At 36.4% G+C, this 6,511-nt stretch overlaps 1 pseudogene; it reads right to left on the reverse strand.

Annotated features, from left to right (window-relative positions):
- Nucleotides 1-505: 505 nt before the first annotated feature.
- Nucleotides 506-605, reverse strand: LOC122124550 (annotated as a pseudogene).
- Nucleotides 606-6,511: the final 5,906 nt, after the last annotated feature.

Below are 6,511 nucleotides of genomic sequence, written 5' to 3' on the forward strand. Positions count from 1 at the left end.
AAGAGTTGTTTGTATACATCTGTAATGATTTATGCAGAGTTTGTGATTCTTTAAATCAGAAATAATTTTAGCTTATCTGTTGAAATGAATAGAATAGAAACTAAAGATGTTCCTGGAGCTTTTCTGAAAAAAGTATATCTATGTTTGTGTAATGTCCATAATCTATTTCAATCTCTCCTAGATATAATACTTTGAATTCTACATTGTTATATAATGATTCATTAATAAATGTGACCTTTCAGATTGCATTCCATATAGAAGAATTTTAAGACTCCTTTTTTTTCGTAGTTTCTTATATTATTTTATTTCTTTGGGATAAAATGGCAATATTATCTAATTTCAAGTTTTGTAACGGTTATGCTATGTAAAGGCCTTTCTAAGGTGAAAATTTAATACACTGATGTCAAACTAACCTTTAATTCTATGAATTACGTGTATGGTTACACGTGTATTTTTGTAATCAACTTTTTAATAACTGTTTTTCATTTCTTGCGTCAGAAGAATGGAAAATATGGAATACTTCACAAATTTTCATATCATCCTTGTGCAAGTGCCATGTTAATCTCTGTATTGTTGTAATTTGGGTAGACCTGCTGCTGAAGCATGTAGTATCCTCTAAATTTAAGTACGTAATGATACAATTTTTATACGGGCATATATCCATGGTTGCCTATTTGTAACAAGGAACCCTTATTGTTCCTAAAAATGCTATTGATCTTATTTCTCTAAATTTCTGTGTACACTGGAAAAAACTTATATAGTTTGGTCGATTGCTCACATTTACATTTTTTTGTCAATGACTATTTTGTCATTTTCATTTTAAATTTTATCATACTTTGAAGCCTTTACAGCTAAGTCCAAAGGTGATGGCTTTTCAAGTACTTATCAACTGAGTTAGCTTTGTGGAGCTATTGGATTCAAAGTAAGCCTTGCTTAAGAGCTACTTCTAACTTTCTGCAGCTTAAAATTTCCCAAATGAGGTCTTGCTGGGACAAATGTCTACCTGAACTGTGAAGACTCAGGGTCTAGGTTGAGGGGGCAGAATGATGCAGAATCCAGCCTCGGGATTATCTGAAGACTGTTTTTGGGATTAGGAAAGCTCTTGGAACGCCAGGGTACAGGGGGAAAATGTTCCCTCTCCCTATCTCAAAACATGTCACAGACTCCTGGGAGCTGAGGAAGTGGCTCTTCTGCTTGCTTAAGCATAGATGAACAGCTGGTAAAGCATTTTCCTGAGATTGGAGAAGTGGTTTGAGCTTGCTCTAAAATAGTTTAGATAATAATATACTTAGACATTCTCTCATAGGTTAAGTAAAAATGTATCTGTGGAAATTTTTTGTGTGAATGTTTTCTGACCAAATCTTGGCAAAGATTATGCTTGCTAGTCTTTAAATACCCACTAACAATAAAGCACAGCATGCAGTGGCAATTGCTGTTTGCACTCTGCATCACCTGTGTCCTGGTGATTTTGTGACCCTTACCCAGGGACCCCAACGCACTAGACGTTGACACTGAACCTTTACCTTTCTTCCATGTAGGAATAGACCAACCAGAATATCTTACCCTGACAGCATGGATTCTCTTACTGGAACAAAAATAATCTTAGTTACAAGGGATCATAGAGAGATGAAAAGTTCAGACAGAATTGTTCAGAATGGAAGGTATTTTATCAAAACTTAATTGTTTATTATATGTATCATTTCAAAAGTAGCTAAAGCCAAGAAAGTGAAAAAATTGTTCATATGCATGATTACCTACTGTCCTGACCTGTCTATCATCCAACCAAGCAGGAACTTACACTACTGACATTCTATCACCAAATATTGCAATAGCTCCTGGAGAAGTCCATATGTTTCTCCTCGATATTAGGCCTTAAATTTGTAATGTTTTAATCACAGTGTTTCCTCTTGCCTCTAGGCTGCATATCTACAAATGGTAAAGCTTTAAGTCTAACTCTACCAAAAACTGAGGTAGAGATATTGGAATAATACTTTAAAACAGAGTAGCCTTTGATTCCCTAAACACAACACAATAATGCAAAACAATTTTTATATTATATGTACTTATATATTTTATATTTATATGTGCTGATTTTAAATTTCATACAGTGAATCTTACTAGAATTGATAATTTGACAAATATATTGACATTTATTCCCATAAATAGATTGGAATATAAATAATTAGGCTTAGAATATATATTAGAATATAAAAAGTATCAACGCAATATCTTCAGTATAAGCTTGTGATACCTTCTAAGTGTTCATGGTCTTCTGAATACACATGGTAAAATAACAGTATTGTTTTCTGCTAATCTATAAGGGATTTTATTCTGATGCTCTGTTTATTGTTTTAACTTGCTGGTCCCTAAGTGTTTTTCTCCATATTTCTGAAGCATTCTTACTGATTATACCCAAATGTTGCTGATATGATGTCTAAAAGCTATTATTCTTCTGCAGGACCCACGGGTCCTAGGATAACAGGTCCTAGTTATCTGCATCATCAGATAACAAGGGCATGACTTCTCACATAGGCCCATGCAACATGCCAACAGAAAATAATTAAAGACTCATCTCAATTTCTCATTTCTATAATATTTCAGGGCCCCAATTGCTTACAAGAATTAGCAGGAATCAATTGTGAATTGCAAGGCAACTTAAAATGAAAGATGAGATCACAAAATCTGAGAGAAAGTACTGTAATTCAAACTTTCAATTTACAGATGACCAGCCCATATGAGTGAACAAAATCACAAATGAACAAGGTTATTTTTAATACCTTTCTCCTAATGATTAATGAAAGATTTCAGTGCAGCCAAAAAAATAGTTTCTGGAATGATAGATCATAATTGGTCTACCAAGACTAGGAAAACTTGATTTAGAGGTCAAATATAATTTAGAAAAACATTAATTGAGAAGACCCTTAGTGCTTCAAAACACTGGTACTTCAGTAAAACTTGGTTCTGTAGTATAAAAATGTCATTCTCAAACCAATGTAACCTACATTTAATCTCCTGAAAGTATATTCCTTTTCAAATAAACTTTTAAAAATCATATTCACCAAAATAACACTTGACAAGTAGATGATAGTGACATTACAAGGTTTTCAAGTGTAGGGAGCAAGTTACAATAGAGTTGATTTACGTACCCAGCACTAATACCAAACAAGTTCAACCATTCATTAAAGTGCAGAAATACTAACCCCCACCATTTGTGTTGTTCAGTAGGTGCCTTCCAGAAATGTGTTAAATAGATCAGCCTCCCATAATTCAAACCCAAATATTAGCTAATAAAGTAAATTTCATCACATAAGAAGGTACATTTTAAAGTCACTAATAGTTGCCTTATCATGTGTTGCCTTATCATATATTTTCCCTATCTGTGTAACATAGTAAGAAATATGACTTTAAGTCTTGATTATGGGTACTGATGAGAGATTTGACAAACATAAAATCTGTCTTCTATTTCTATCATATTCCTCTATGTAGTAAATTTTAGTTTTCTTCTTTTTTCCAATACTTATAGGTAGTAGAAAAAATTATCCTATGTAAAATAAAATAATCACATACCATTGTACAAAGCCATTTATAAAAACTGGTAGGAATAAATTCTAGGCCACTTTTAAACGTTCCTTTTGACTAAAGATTAATCTTCCAAATGAACGAGAATAAAATCATGTCTAAGTGCTTCACATCTCCAGTCTTGCAAATTGTTATTTCAGATGAATGAATTATGGAAATATAAGCTGACATTAGTTGCCTATATATTCTCCATGCTGGCTGATACTCAGAATTTGCACAGCACAGGAAAACAGGTGCAATGACTGGCTTCTCACATCAGGGTGAATTTTTGGCATTGCTGGGCTTTGAACTCAGGGCCTAGGAGGCCCAACTGCCCAATCGGTCCACGTGATCACACCAGACTTTGAGCCACTAAGGAGAGGGGCTCTTCCCAGGAAATGAGATCGAGCCACAGGGAGGCCAAAATAGTGCTCAATGCATCATTTAAACATGGGATGTATATTCACATCCGTGTGGGGACTGCATCGTGCATTGAGTGTACTTATTGTGTTTATTTTGTATGCTATTCATGGATTATTGTGTATTTTCTCATGTATATGATGACAGGTATAACTGCGCTGACATGGATAACAACTTATTCCCATGACCACAGGGTGGCCCATGCATTCTCCATCCTAGCTGAGACCCAAGACTTGCACAGGAAAGGAAAACATATGCAACCATTGGCGTCTTACATCAAGATGAATCTTTTGGCAGGGCTGGGATCTGAACTCGGGGCCTAGCAGGCCCAATTGGTGAATGGGTCCATATGAGCACAACAGCCTGTGAACGACAAAGGAGCTAGGCGTTTCCAGTACCTGAATTTGAGCCCCCCTGGGGGGAGAGTGGGGAGCACAATAGTCATCCATTCATAAATAGAAGGTAGAATGCAAACAAGTACATATTTGTATAGAGTAGGATTGATGGTGACTTGTGATGGAATCCAATCTGTGTGTACCTATATTTGGGTATTTTCTGATGCATTCATTTCATGTCTGTGATGATTATTGTCATGCTTCATTAGCTCTTCTTTACAAATAATCTATACCCCATGAGTCTTGTGTATCATTTCCTACTTGCATCATGCACAAACTACTCATTCAAGGATGAGATCGATCGCATGCCATGACTCTTCCTAGGTCCAGAAACAAGTATCTCAGGATCTCCCACCATTCCCTCCTCCTAGGGGGACTGAATTCAAGCCTCAGTCCTGGAAAAGTTACTCCTTATATACATCTTAACGATAGGATTTATACTTCCGTTCAGATGTTCAGTCCATATTGTGTTTGGTGCGTTTATTCATTTTATTTCTTGTTTTATTAACTTATTTACCACTTATTTTATTGACTCTGATGACACTTATACCATTTATTACATTGTTTACATCTTATCACATAGAATCTAGATTTTAGATGTATGTGTTCTCTATCATGCCTGGCAGTGCTAGGATCTGATCTCAGGGCCTAGCAGGCCCAATTCATGAATGGGTGAGTTTGAGGATGGGAGCCTCTAGCCAATGAAGCTGTTAAGTGGTTCCCACGTGCTGAGATTGACCCCCAGATTTGGCCAAAACAGCGATACATGGATAGGCAGACGGTGATATACAAAGAAATATATATTGTTAAAGAGTGGCCAGAGCCGTCTATCTATGATTGAATGACACCTACTATGTTCCTACCAACTCTTAGGTATTTATTATACAACCATTGAAGGAATATTATTCTTTTAATGCTTAATAAAGTATACATTAAGATCAATCAGCATTCTAAGACTATTGCATCCAATTTTAGACTAGACAGATGCATGAACTACTCTTTCAATGGATATTCCCATGCAAAGGAATGAGTCTCTTGTGATCTCCTGCCATTGGTGTCAGGACTGGGATTTGAACCCAGGGCCTATGTTCACAGGTTGTCCTATGGCTTCACTGATAGCCCACAAGCCATCAGCAATGGCAGGTCATATCTACTTTGCAGCCATGTCATTCAAACCCAGGATGGTCACTGTGCAAAGAAAAAAATAATAAAACCCCAGCCCCCTGAAGGTTGCCACTTTTTCTGCTTTCCAGTTTTTTTTTTCTAGAAAGTCCCCTGGGCCTAGGATCTTAGGATCAGCTATGGTTCTGGAGGCTGCACCCAAGCCGAGGGAGATCTAAGCTGAGGCAGAGTTTCCATGACCTGAGTTCAAGCCCCATGGTTGGCCAAAAGAAAAAAAAGAAAAAGAATAAAGAAAATATAGTTATTTAACTAAATTAAAAAAATAAAGCTACCTAGTTTGGAATTTCTGCTAGTTTTCTTTCCTAGCCTGGGATTTGAACTCAGGGTCTTGGTAAATCTGTAGCAATGTGAGGGAAGATTTGCTACTACTTGAGTTCAAACCTTGTGCCAACCAAATATGAAAACTAAGTCACTGACCTAAGCAGGGGGAGGTAGTTGTGGAGATGGGAGGGAAGGTATGGTAGGGGGAAAACAAAGGAGGAGGTAACAATGCTCAATATGAAATTTACTCATTACCTTGCTCCTGTAAAATATTTTTACAATAAAAAACGAACAAAGACAAACAATGTAGTTCTCAGAGAAGCATTTTGGAGGTAAGGGAAGGATATCTGAGTGAATAGCTGTACAAAATTCTACATTTTCTAAAATGTTCAGTATGGAACTGAATAAACATAACTGCTTCCATTAAAAAATTAAGTCACTGTCTTGGAACTGGGGCCAGTATTTCTGCCAGTGCTAGGATTTAAGCTCACCGTCCAGGTAACAATTTTGCATCATGGGTGAAGGCGAAGCTCACTGTCCATGAGGAAAGAAATTCAGGCTAGAGTTCCCAGGGCCTGAATGAAGGCCCTGAGATGGAAAAATATCTCTATACATGTGTAATATATGATATATATACTTACATATGTATGTTAATTTCATATTATGATTCAGGTGGATCAGTGGTAGAGCACTTG

Source organism: Dipodomys spectabilis, unplaced genomic scaffold (genome assembly GCF_019054845.1).
Source record: "Dipodomys spectabilis isolate Male_0828 unplaced genomic scaffold, ASM1905484v1 ptg000239l, whole genome shotgun sequence".
In the NCBI taxonomy this organism is placed as follows: Eukaryota; Metazoa; Chordata; class Mammalia; order Rodentia; family Heteromyidae; genus Dipodomys; species Dipodomys spectabilis.